Source organism: Dendrobates tinctorius, unplaced genomic scaffold, assembly GCF_039654945.1.
Source record: "Dendrobates tinctorius isolate UK_male_01 unplaced genomic scaffold, ASM3965494v1 ptg000125l, whole genome shotgun sequence".
NCBI classification, from domain to species: domain Eukaryota; kingdom Metazoa; phylum Chordata; class Amphibia; order Anura; family Dendrobatidae; genus Dendrobates; species Dendrobates tinctorius.
Genome location: NW_027361793.1, coordinates 17,915,039 through 17,929,468, shown reverse-complemented (window position 1 = coordinate 17,929,468; position 14,430 = coordinate 17,915,039).

Genomic DNA, 14,430 nt, shown 5'->3' with positions numbered 1-14,430 from the left:
CCGCAAGAGATAATCACACATGTGGGCCAATGTTCCAGGTGTCAATGATGCACTGACAGTGGTGGGTGGAGGAGCACTTTCTGGCAAATCCACATCCCTCCAGTCACGCACAAACCCTGTACCTGACCTGGCAAGCCAACATTTTCTCTTGCCCCCGAGAAGCATCCTCCTCCCCAAAATAATCATCCCCCTCATCCTCCTCCTCTTCTTCCTCTTCCTCCACCTCATCCAGGACAGTTCCCTGAGCAGACAATGGCTGACTGTCATCAAGGCTTCCCTCCTCCTCCTCCTCCTCTTCCTCCTCCGCTGCAGACAACTGATCCTTAATCTGCGTCAAAGTTTGCATGAGCAGACGCATAACTGGTATGCTCATGCTTATGATGGTGTCGTCTGCGCTTACCAGCCATGTGCATTCCTCAAAAAACTGAAGGACTTTACAGAAGTCTTTCAGTTTTGACCACTGCACACCCGACAACTCCATGTCTGCCCTCAAACTGCCTGCTTGTGTATCCTCCCACAAATGCATTACAACCTGCCTCTGTTCGCACAGCCTCTCAACCATGTGCATGGTGGAGTTCCACCTTGTTGCAACGTCTATGATTAGGCTGTGCTTGGGGAGGTGGAGCGATCGCTGCAGCCCCTGCACACGACTGGAGTCTACGGGCGAGCGACGGATGTGCGAGCACAGTCTTCGCACCATGTGGAGAAGGGCTGTTAACTCTGGATAATTATTTAGGAAGCACTGAACCACCAGGTTCAAGGTGTGAGCCAGGCAAAGTATGTGTCTGAGTTTTGCAAGGGCTATGGCTGCCACAAAAATATGGCCGTTATCACTAACTACCTGGCCTGGCTCAAGATCTAGCCTGCCCAGCCATGACTCAGTTTCTTGCTGCAAGTAGTCGGCAGTACCTCCGCGGTTTGTCTGTTGTCGCCCAAAGACATCATCTTTAAAACAGCCTGCTAACGCTTGCCACTACCTGTTCGATAGTGGGACACCTCGTGTGCAACACTGGCAGCTGCGGATGGAGTGCTCGTGCGACTGCGCTCTGTCGACGAGCTTTCGCTTCTGGAGGAGGAGGAGGGTCGAACGCCTACAGCCAACTGTTTCCTATACCATGGGCAAGGCAGCACTGTCCCACTGTCACTGTCCCCTGTGTACCCTGCATCCACCACATTAACCCAGTGCGCAGTGATGGACACGTAACGGCCCTGGCCATGCCTACTGGCTCATGCATCTGTTGTGAGGTGCACCTTTCCACTCACTGATTGAGTGCATGGACAATGCAGTCTTTCACATGCAGGTGGAGGGCAGGGATGGCTTTTCTAGAAAAGAAGTGCCAACTGGGTAGGTCATAGCGTGTGACAGCATAGGCCATGAGCTCTCGGAACGCTTCACTTTCAACCAAACAGAAGGGCATCATCTCTAATGAGATCAGTTTGGCAATGCAGGCGTTCAAAGCCAGTGTATGCGGATGCGAGTATGAGTACTTTCTTGTCCTACTCAGAGTGTCTGGTAGGGTGAGCTGGACTTGAGAGCTGCATATGGGGGAACTAGTGGTGGACCTGACGGATTGACAGGGGGTTGGTGATGGTGACGGTGGTGGTGGTGATGGCCTAGAATCATAGAATCGTATAGTTGGAAGGGACCTCCTGGGCCATCTGGTCCAACCCCCTGCTCAAAGCAGGATTCGCTAAATCATCCCAGTTAGATGTCTGTCCAGCCTCTGTTTGAAGACTTCCATTGAAGGAGAACTCACCACTTCTCGTGGCAGCCTGTTCCACTCATTGATCACTCTAACTGTCAAAAAGTTTTTTCTAATATCTAATCTGTGTCTCCTCCCATTCAGCTTCATCCCATTGCTTCTAGTCTTTCCTTGTGCAAATGAGAATAAAGTTGATCCTTCTACAATGTGACAGCCCTTTAGATATTTGTAGACAGCTATTAAGTCTCCTCTCAGTCTTCTCTTTTGCAAACTAAACATTCCCAAATCCTGCAACCTTTCCTCATAAGACAGGGTTTGCAGACCGGTCACCATTCTGGTCGCTCTTTTCTGAACTTGCTCCAGTTTGTTGATGTCTTTTTTAAAATGTGGTGCCCAAAATTGGACACAATATTCCAGATGAGGTCTGACCAAAGAGGAGTAGAGGGAAATAATTACTTCACGTGATCTAGACTGTATGCTTCTGTTAATACATCCTAGAATTGCATTTGCCTTTTTTGCTGCTGCATCACACTGTTGACTCATATTCAGTCTGTGATCTATTAGTATACCCAAGTCTTTTTCACATGTGCTGTCACTTAGCCCTATTCCTCCCATTCTATATATGCTTTTTTCATTTTTATTGCCCAGATGTAGTACTTTGCATTTCTCCCTGTTAAAAACCATTCTGTTAGTTGCTGCCCACTTCTCCAGTTTATTTAAATCTTTTTGAATCCTCTCTCTCTCTTCTCTAGTATTAGCTATCCCTCCTAGCTTTGTGTCATCAGCAAATTTAATCAGTTTACCCTCAATTCCTTCATCTAAATCGTTGATAAAGATGTTGAACAATAGATTCAGTCTTTCGTCGCAAAAACATTGTGCTTCTCTGTCTGCTTTGGCCTTGCGACGACACCTCAACATTTCTTGCTGCTGGTGTGCTTACCGGTGGGGGAAACGATGGAGCGCTGCTGGCTACCTTCAGTCGGAGCAGGTGCACATGTGCTACCTGAGGTTTTGTAGTCCATCCACGCTTGCAAATGCATGGTGGTTAAATGTCTAAGCATGCAACTGGTATTCAAATTTCGGAGATTTTTCCCTCGGCTAAAGGTCCTTCCGCACTTCTTACAGATAACCTTTGCCTCATCAATAGGATTTTGGTCAAAAAAGTGCCACACTGCACTCTTCCTACTATGGTATAACTTTTCAGGGCTTGCATGCTGTGCTAATTTGACCGTCTGGCCAAGCTGTCCTGCAACTCTTTTTGTTTTTTACCACGTTTTTGGACAGCTACGGGCCTGCCAGCTAACCGCTGCTGCGATGACGATGATGATGCCTGCTGCGAATTCTTCTCTTCTGACCTATTGCCAGCGGCACCCTCTTCCCCCAATGGATGCCAATCCGGGTCAACAACTGGGTCATCAATCACCTCCTCCTTCAATTTCATCTGCACCTTCCTCTGTGTCACCATGTAAGGTGGTATAGTATGCGGGAAGGGGCACCTGAGTTTCATCAGGGTCAGATTCTGGCTCAGTAGACTGCGAGGGCAATGTAGAGCTCTGGGTCAATGTACCAGCAGAATCATCTAGCAGTGGCTGTGCATCAGTGCACTCCATGTCAGATTCATCTTGGACTGGGGAATTCAGGATTTGACTTGATAACCCAGGCATGTTATGTGAAAAGAGCTCCATGGAGTAATCTGAAGTGTGGCCTGCCGCATCATTCACTTTTGGTGGGGGTGAAGGACACAAGGAAAGGTGTTGTTCATGACCAGAAGCCTGCACTGACGACTCAGTGCTTGCAGTTTTTGAAACTTCAGAAGAGGAGGCGATAGAGCTGGAGGCTGTTTGGCAATGTAAGCCAAAACCTGTTCCTGATGCTCCGGCTTTAAAAGCGGTTTACGTACTCCCAGAAAAGGGAACCTTACAGGCCTTCTTGAGCCAGACGATGATGCTGGCTCAACATCTCCTTACTTAGCTGCTATTGTGCTTTTGGCATAACCAGCAGATGTACCACCACCACCATCAGTACCAGCTGCCCCCCCGCCCACATCCGTGGCCTCTTCCCCCATACTTCCTCATGTTTGGGAAAATGTACCAAAAATACCAGCAGATATATGGTACTATATGAGGAGCGTACAGCTGTATAAGGTGTAGTGAAAATTTTAAATCTCTGTATATATTTCCTCATTCACAGACGCTCTCACAGTATGTATTTGACCGTAATCCAACCAGCAGATATATGGTACTATATGAGGAACGTACAGCTGTATAAGGTGTAGTGAAAATTTTAAATCTCCGTATATATTTCCTTATTCACAGACGCGCTCTCAGTATGTATTTGACCTTAATCCAACCAGCAGATATATGGTACTATATGAGGAGCGTACAGCTGTATAAGGTGTAGTGAAAAATTTAAATCTCCATATATATTTCCTTAGTCACAGATACTATCCCAGTATGTATTTGATCGTAATCCAAACAGCAGATATACGGTACTGTATCAGAAGCGGACAGCTCTATAAGGTGTATGGAAAAATGTAAATCTATGTATATTTATTTCCAGAGTCACACACACACGCTGTCTCAGTATGGATTTGACCGTAATTCAAACAGCAGATATACGGTACTGTATCAGAAGCGGACAGCTCTATACGGTGTATGGAAAAATGTAAATCTATGTATATTTATTTCCGGAGTCACACACAGATGCTGCCTCAGTATGTATTTGACCATAAACCAAACAGCAGATATACGGTACTGTATCAGAAGCGGACAGCTCTATACAGCGTATGGAAAAATGTAAATCTATGTATATTTATTTCCGGAGTCACACACAGACGCTCTCTCAGTATGTATTTGACCATAATCCAAACAGCAGATATACAGTACTGTATCAGAAGCGGAAAGCTCTATACGGTGTATGTATGGAAAAATATAAATCTATGTATATTTATTTCCGGAGTCACACACAGACGCTGTGTCAGTATGGATTTGACCGTAATCCAAACAGCAGATATACGGTACTGTATCAGAAGCGGACAGCTCTATACGGTGTATGTATGGAAAAATATAAATCTATGTATATTTCTTTCCGGAGTCACACACACACGCTGTCTCAGTATGGATTTGACCGTGATCCAAGCAGCAGATATACGGTACTGTATCAGAAGCGGACAGCTCTATATGGTGTATGTATGGAAAAATGTAAGTCTCTGTCTATTTTTTTCTGGAGTCACACACAGACGCTGTCTCAGTTTGGAATTTGACCGTAATCCAAACAGCAGATATACGGTACTGTATCAGAAGCGGACAGCTCTATATGGTGTATGTATGGAAAAATGTGTCAGAGACACCGCACTGCACTTGCTCATAGAGCCAGTGCGCGTGTCCTGAGTACAGAAGCAGTGCTAAAAGATACCTGTGGAGCAGGGCAGCAGAGGTGACCATGCGTGCTTCAGGCTAATAGTGTCAGGGTCCGGTCAGCGCTGGAAAGTAAAGAGGCATAGGACCTGCGGACACTGAAACTGAATAGTCTGCACGGGACCTATGGTCATGTGACTGCAAGGGGGCGGGGCTTAGCGTCCTGTATTCAGATAGGACAGGACACCATACAACAACTCAGAGTCAGGCAAAACAGAGGTCACAGCAGTCCGGGCAAACGAGGTACAGGAGGGACAAACAGATGGGTAGTCAGACAAAGCCAAAGGTCATACACAAGAGGGCGACGTGGTACCAAGGGGACGAGCAGAGAGAAGTCGGGTCACAAGCAGAGAGTCATACACGAGAGGTAGCGCAGTACAAGAGGGTCAGGCAGAACTCGCAACAGGGACAGAACCAGATCACAACCGAACAAGCAAGCAAGTTATCAGGCACAAGGCACACGTATACAAGAGGTCACTTAACTCAGCCGAGGGCAGGAATATAACTGACACCGGACCCAGGTCCAGTGAGCACTAAATAGCCTCCTGCTGCCAGAGAGAGGCAGCACAATTAACCCATAGTCTAACCAGGACGGGTCAAAGCGAAATCCCGTCCTGGATCATGACAAAATGTATCTCTCCATCTATTTTTTTCCGGAGTCACACACAGATAGCATGTATTTGTCCATGATACCAGCCGGTACACGGTAGTGTGTGAGGAGCGTACAACCCCAATACAGTGTGGGAAAAAATGAACGCTCAGTAACTGTTCAGAAAAAAAGAAAAGTAGGAGTGCTGTGTAAAAAGCAGTCTGCACAGCAGTGTGCACCCAGCAATGCAGCTATCAGGTAGCCTAATAAGGCAGCCTAATAACCAGCGCTGCTGCACACAAAAAAATCCTCCCCTGTCACTGCACACTAACTGTACAGCACAATTGCTATCAGCAGAAGCACAGATTCTTTTTTCTTCCCTGCCTATATGTTTTCTTTCCTGCCTAACACTCTCCCTATTGAGAAGCAGCGGCAGCCAGCAACCTCTCCCTATGCTAAGATCAGCAGAAGTAAAATGGCGGTCGGCGGTCAGGGCTTTTATAGCCACTGTGACGCCACGCAAAGCAAGCCAATCACTGCAATGCCCTTCTCTGAGATGGTGGTGGCCGCTGCCCATGTCATCGCGTTGCCCACAGTGTGCGTCCTTGCTCATTGGCAGAGAAAAGGTGCCTGAAAGCATTATGGGAAACGCGACTTTGGCGCTCGGGTTGGCGACCGCATGGCCGACCTCACGCTATGGTCGGGTTTCGCTCGGTGAAACCCGACTTTAGCGAAAGTCGGCGACTTTTGAATTTGACTGACCTGTTTCGCTCAGCTCTACTTTAATTAAGAGGTAACTTCAAATCTCAGAGAGACAGAAGAGTCTGGGAGTATAAACTCATGACAACCTTTGACATACTCAGTGCAGGAATGAATGGATTTATGTCTTTTCACATCAATTAAGGAATTTGCTCCTCAGACCTTGTGGGGGCATCACAACACAGAACCAGACCCCAATCACAGGACAATAAAACTTTCACACTCCTTTTTAGTGATGAGCGAGTATACTCGTTGCTTGGGTTTTCCTGAGCATGCTCAGGTGTCCGCCGAGTATTTTGGCGTGCTCGGAGATTTAGTTTTCGTCTAATCTGCATGATTTGCGACTTGTAGACAGGCTGAATACATGTGGGAATTCTCTAACAAACAGGCATTCCACACATGTATTCAAGCTGTCTAGCATCTCATAGTCTATGTCCATCTCATAGTCCCGTGTCCATATACCCATCTTATATCCTCTATCGCATAGTTCAATGCCCATATACCCATCATACAAAAATGTATGTAAAGCGCTGTGAATTAATGGTGCTATATAAGTGAGCAAAATAAGTAAAAATCCTCCGTCCCATAGTCCCATGCCCATATACCCTTCACACATCGTCCATCCCATAGTCCAGTGCCCATATACCATCACACTTCATCCCATAGTCCAGTGCCCATATACACATCACACATCCTCTATCCCATAGTCCAGTGCCCATATATCCATCACACATCCTCTATTCCATAGTCCAGTGCCCATATATCCATCATACATATCCTCCATCCCATAGTCCCATGTCCATATACCAATCACACATCCTCTATGCCATAGTCCAGTGCCCATATACCCATCACACATCTTACATCCCATAGTCCAGTATATTTATTATATGGGGCTTTGCGTGTAGAGTGAGTGTGGCTATGTGGAGTGGGCATGGCTTGATACACACACATAAACACATACATACAATCATTTTTATATACAGTATATAGACTATAGTGACTCGCGTCACATATTATATAATAACTTCCAAAATACATTTAATGAGAAAATTAGTCATTTGGTTTAGAAACATAATTACTGCAGATTTAAAAATTCCACCCAACCACCTTGTCACGCTGATAGAAACCCATCCTAGAACATTGGTGGTGCTTCTGGTGATGTCTTGACAAATAAGGGCAGCTGGCTGTTCCCTGAAAGTGTAGACTGCCTAACTTTCATCAAGATGAACAAGTCATGGATCTCCAAGGACTTTTGCACCCCAATCGCAGACAGTACACACTAGGCGATGTAGTTTTTAGTGTGCTGCATTGATCTTGCATAATTGCAGTCTGTGATACCTTTAGTGGGGCTTTTGTGCCTGCTTTTGCTGCTGCAGATGTTAACACTAATTTGTGGAAATGTGAACACTCCTGGTTGGGTCTCCATCTTCTGTGTTGGCTGTAGTGGAAGAGGTGTCGGTCCCTATTATACTATTTCTACTCTGGGAATATTGATGGCAATTTGTTGGTGTCTGCCACTAATTTTTGGAAATCTGGAGACTCCTGATTAGGTCTCTCCATCTGCTGGATTGGCTGTAATGGAAGAGGTGTCGGTCCCTATTATACTAAAATATTTGTACTCTGGGAAAATTGACGGCACTTTGTTGGTTCCTGACACTAATTTTTGGAAATGTGGAGACTCCTGATTAGGTCTCTACATCTGCTGGGTTGGCTGTAGTGGAAGAGATCAAGACAGTATATTTGGAAGGGAGGTAAGAACATTTCTAAAACAATCCACAGGGAAGAGATTGGAACAAACAAAATCCTCTAAACTGCATGCTCGCAAACACCAGAAGCCTGCCAAAAAAGATGGAAGAACTAGAAGCAGAAATATCTACAGGTAACTATGACATAGTGGGAATAACCGAGACACGGTTAGATGAAAGCTATGACTGGGCAGTTAACATACAGGGTTACAGTCTGTTTAAAAAGGATCGTAAAAATCGGAGAGGAGGAGGGGTTTGTCTTTATATAAAGTCTTGTCTAAAGTCCACTTTAAGGGAGGATATTAGCGAAGGGAATGAGGTTGTCGAGTCCATATGGGTCAAAATACATCGAGGGAAAAATAGTAACAAAATTCTTATTGGGGTCTGTTACAAACCCCCAAATATAATAGAAATCATGGAAAGTCTACTACTCAGGCAGATAGATGAAGCTGCAACCCATAATGAGGTCCTTGTTATGAGGGATTTTAACTACCCGGATATTAACTGGGAAACAGACCCCTGCAAAACCCATGAAGGCAACAGGTTTCTGCTATTAACCAAGAAAAATGATCTTTCTCAATTGGTGCAGAATCCAACCAGAGGAGCAGCACTATTAGACCTAATACTATCTAATAGACCTGACAGAACAACTAATCTGCAGGTCGTCGGGCATCTAGGAAATGACAATCACAATATTGTACAGTTTCTCTTGTCTTTTGCTATGGGGACTTGTCAAGGAGTCACAAAAACACTGTACTTTAGGAAGGCAAAGTTTGACCAGCTTAGAGATGCCCTTGATCTGGTTGACTGGGACAATGTCCTCAGAAATAAGAATACAGATAATAAATGGAAAATGTTTAAGAACATCATAAATAGGCACTGTAAGCTGTTAATACCTTGTGGGAATAAAAGGACAAGAAATAGGAAAAACCATATGTGGCTAAACAAAGAAGTAAGAGGGGCAATTAACAGTAAAAAGAAAGCATTTAAACTACTAAAGCAGAATGGCACTGTTGAAGCTCTAAAAAACTATAGGGAGAAAAATACTTTATCTAAAAAACTTATTCAAGCTGCCAAAAAAGAAACAGAGAAGAACATTGCTAAGGAGAGTAAAACTAATTCCAAACTGTTCTTCAGCTATATCAATAGTAAAATAATCAAAAATGAAAGTGTAGGTCCCTTAAAAAATTGTGAGGAAAGAATGGTTGTAGATGACGAGGAAAAGCTAATATATTAAGCACCTTCTTCTCCACGGTATTTGTGCTGGAAAATAAAATGCTAGGTGAAATGCCGAGAGACAAAGAAAACCCTATATTAAGGTTCAACAATCTAACCCAAGAAAAGGTGCGAAACCGGCTAAATAAGATTAAAATAGATAAATCTCTGGGTCCAGATGGCATACACTCACGAGTACTAAGATAACTAAGTTATGTAATAGACAAACCATTATTTCTTATATTTAGGGACTCTATAGCGACGGAGTCTGTTCCACATGACTGGTGCATAGCAAATGTGGTACCAATATTCATAAAGGGCTCTAAAAGTGAACCTGGAAATTATAGGCCAGTAAGTCTAACCTCTATTGTTGGTAAATTATTTGAAGGGTTTCAGAGGGATGTTATTCTGGATTATCTCAATGAGAATAACTGTTTAACTCCATATCAGCATGGGTTTATGAGGAATCGCTCCTGTCAAATCAATCTAATCCGTTTTTATGAAGAGGTAAGCTATAGACTGGATCAAGGTGAGTCACAGGACGTGGTATATCTTGATTTTTCCCAAACCGTTTGATACCGTGCCACACAAGAGGTTGGTACACAAAATGAGAATGCTGGGTCTGGGGGAAACAGTATATTCTCTAACTGGGTCGCTGTGACCAGTGGGGTACCGCAGGGGTCGGTGCTGGGACCTATTTTTTTAACATATTTATTATTGATCTGGTAGAAGGTTTACACAGCAAAATATAGAAATTTTCAGATGATACAAAACTATGTAAAGCAGTCAAGAAAAGATAATATTCTGCTACAGATAGATCTGGATAAGTTGGAAATTTGGGCCGAAAGGTGGCATATACGGTTTAAGGCTGTGTTCACACGTTCAGGATTTTTCAAGTTTTTCCCCTGCAAAAACGCTTAAAAAACTCATATATGAAACATCCTATTATTAGAATGAAATCCGCAATTTTTGTGCCCATGGTGTGCTTTTTTCCGCAAAAAAACGCATTGCGGAAAAAAAAACGCAGCATGTTCATTAATTTTGCAGAAAATCTGCGATTTCATTGTATTAGGATGCTCCGGAAAAAAACGCGAAAAAAACGCGGAGAAAAATTGCAGATTTCCTGGGAAGGAGTCCGGTTTTTCTCAGGAAATTTCTGCATACGTGGGCACATAGCCTAACTGTCATGATCCAGGCTGGATCTGACAAGTTAAATTTACAAAGTGAACTTTTTTCCTTTGGCTTGGTGCCAAAGTGGGTTGATTGCCACCGGTGGCCATTAGAATTATTACACGTGGTGTCGTTTGTTCTAAGTTGCCCCGGTGGTGGTGAGCACTTTAGTTTCTTTGGTTTAATGTGCACGTAATTATAAAACAGGTGTTAGGCTCTATAAAAGAGTGCCTGGTGTGTTTGATCACTGTTGGTGATATTGTGTGTTAGTCATTCACAAGTAAGCCTGGGGTGAGGAAGGAGCTAAACATGAGTCCTGCGCAGCCCAGCCAGAGGGGACGAGTGGCAGCTATGTGGTCTGCAAGAAGGGCTGGCATGGCGTGGTGGAGTCACAGTTTACGGTGTTGGTAGGAAGTGCTTGCATGGCTTGCATGGCTTGGTGGAGTGGCGACTATGGAGAGAGTTGCACTCAGCATGCGGGACTTGGTTGCTGAGAGCTGGACTCAAGCATGCTTGACTTTTTGGGCAGGAGCTGAACTCATCTTTGGAACTCTGTTACTGGACTTCTGCAATTGGTGGTGGACTTTGCTCCAAGGTTGCACTATGGTGAAGGATTCAGTTATGGTGATGGATCCGGGTGGAGGAGAAGATGCACGCAGGTGGTGGGCTCTGTTGCTAGGAGCGTACGCAACAGAGCAAAGCTAAGTGGTGTTTCCCCTGTTTTGTCATCTTTCCTCATGTGTGTTTTAGTGCAGAGGTGGGATTAGTTTCCGCACCGACCAATTCCCTAGTGAGGGTTTAAGCCAGGGCGAGCTAGGGTTTTTAGGTTCCTGTGCGTGCCCGGTGTGGAACCGGCATAGGGAACGTTAGGAGTGCAGGGACACTGGCTCAGGGGAGCTCAGGAGGTCTCCACTTCCCTATTCCCTATCGCAGGGCCCACCATTGTTAATGTTTCCCAGGTTTCCCTTATTGTTTAAATTCGCCTTACTGGAGGCGGGGTTTCCAGACTTGTATATACGTGTAATGTCTAAATTCGCCAGTTGGAGGCGGTGTATCTAGCTGCACGTGTTTATTATTTAAATTCGCCCCACTGGAGGCGGTGTATCCAGGGTCACGTGTGTCTTATGGGTTCACCTTGCGGTACTCGCTGAGTCCAGACACACATGACCGTGACATTATCACCAACCATACCTTTTTTTTTCTGGTGAGCCTTGGCCATGTGGAGACCTGTGAGTAATTGCTGCCGGGCGTCACTGAGGTGAGTGAGCAGCAGCATGGTGTGTTAGAGCCGCTGCAGCAGCAGTTATCAGGGTCTGGGGCCTCTGCTCAGATAACCAGGAAATCAAAATGGCGGCTGCGGTCTGGCAAAAAGCCCCTAAAGTCGCTGCTGGCGAGCGGGACTTGTTCATACAGGCAGATGTAACCAGACAGGTGGGTGGAGTTGGTGATCCCCATGGTGCTGTCTGGGGTTCCCCGAGGTGAAGGGGTACATCCCTGTAGTGAGCAGACTGGTGTTATAGTCCGAGGGGCTCACGCCAAATCTTCAATACCACCGAAGAAGCCGCTCCCTCCTGGTCGTGTGGAGGAAGGCGACCAGCGAGTGTATATTTCCTCCACATCCCGGTCCCTTCTCCTCCAGGTGTGAGCAGCAGGTGCGCTGCGGGGGAGTGGGGGCATATCTCCACCCTCGCCATTAGCCAGCCCTGGGAGGCGTAGACCTCATGGTGAAAGGGTTGGAGGGTGGTGTCCCTTGGTGAATAGCGGGGGTGTGAGTGTGGTGACAGCAGGGGGACACCTCTATTGAGTCCAGAATGAGTTCACCAAAATATAACAAACGAATGTGTGGCAATAAACGTTCAGGTCCGGACCTGTGTGTGAACGAGCATGTATGGGTGGCCACCAAAAAGCATCTTGTGGAAGTGTGTTATGGAGTCTGATCAGCTCATAGCAAACATACACATACATAAACTTGTTCCCCAGGTCGGCGCTGTGGAGATGAGTGGTGCCTCCAGAACATGTATTGCCAATACCAGCGGTGCATTTGTCATTAACCTGAAGTGTCAGGTAGTGGTGGGGTGAACTCAGGATCTGGGCGTCCCCGCTGTAGGTGTTTCCCTTATGAGGAGTGGTCTTGAGGGTCCAGAGGCCCCTCATTAAGGAGGGGGTACTGTCATGATCCAGGCTGGATCTGACAAGTTAAATGGACAAAGTGAACTTTTTTTCCTTTGGCTTGGTGCTAAAGTGGGTTGATTGCCCCCGGTGGCCATTAGAATTATTACACGTGGTGTCGTTTGTTCTAAGTTGCCCTGGTGGTGGAGCGGTAGTGCACTTTAGTTTCTTTGGTTTAATGTGCACGTAATTATAAAACAGGTGTTAGGCTCTATAAAAGAGTGCCAGGTGTGTTTGATCACTGTTGGTGATATTGTGTGTTCATTTGACAAGTAAGCCTGGGGTGAGGAAGGAGCTGAACATGAGTCCTGCGCAGCCCAGCCAGAGGGGACGAGTGGCAGCTATGTGGTCTGCAAGAAGGGTTGGCATGGCGTGGTGGAGTCACAGTTTATGGTGTCGGCAGGAAGTGCTTGCATGGCTTGGTGGAGTGGCGACTATGGAGAGAGTTGCACTCAGTATGTGGGACTTGGTTGCTGAGAGCTGGACTCAAACATGCTTGACTTTTTGGGCAGGAGCTGAACTCATCTTTAGGACTCTGCTACTGGACTTCTGCAATTGGTGGTGGACTCTGCTCCAAGGCTGCACTATGGTGAAGGATCCAGTAAAGGTGATGGATCCGGGTGGAGGAGAAGATGCACGCAGGTGGTGGGCTCTGTTGCTAGGAGCGTACGCAACAGAGCAAAGCTAAGTGGTGTTTCCCCTGTTTTGTCATCTTTCCTCATGTGTGTTTTAGTGCAGAGGTGGGATTAGTTTCCGCACCGACCAATTCCCTAGTGAGGGTTTAGGTCAGGGCGAGCTAGGGTTTTTAGGTTCCTGTGCGCGCCCAGTGCGGAACCGGCATAGGGAACGTTAGGAGTGCAGGGACACTGGCTCAGGGGAGCTCAGGAGGTCTCCACTTCCCTATTCCCTATCGCAGGGCCCACCATTGTTAATGTTTCCCAGGTTTCCCTTATTGTTTAAATTCGCCTTACTGGAGGCGGGGTTTCCAGACTTGTATATACGTGTAATGTCTAAATTCGCCAGTTGGAGGCGGTGTATCTAGCTGCACGTGTTTATTATTTAAATTCGCCCCACTGGAGGCGGTGTATCCAGGGTCACGTGTGTCTTATGGGTTTGCCTTGCGGTACTCGCTGCGTTCAGACACACATGACCGTGACACTAACAATGGTAAATGTAAGGTTATACACAAGGGAAGAAGGAATCAATATCACCATTACACACTGAGCGGGAAACCACTGGGTAAATCTGACATGGAGAAGGACTTGGGGATCCTAGTTAATGATAAACTTACCTGGAGCAGCTAATTTTTGGAAATGTGGAGACTCCTGATTGGGTCTCCTTCTGCTACATTGGGTGTAGTGGAAACAGTGTCGTCCCTATTATAATATTTCTACTCTGGTAAAATTGATTCCACAGGGAGGTTAATAAGTGGCTCAGGAATTGGTGTAGGAAGGAGGGGTTTGGGTTCCTGCAGAACTGGGCCGACTTCTCAGTTGGCTACAGGTTCTACGCTAGGGACGGGCTGCACCTCAATGGGGAGGGTGCAGCTGTGCTGGGGGAGAAAATGGCTAGAAGGTTGGATGAGTGTTTAAACTTAGGGACGGGGGGGAGGGTATTCATTTTATAGGAGGGGAAAACAGTGCAGCTAGAGACCTGGGCAC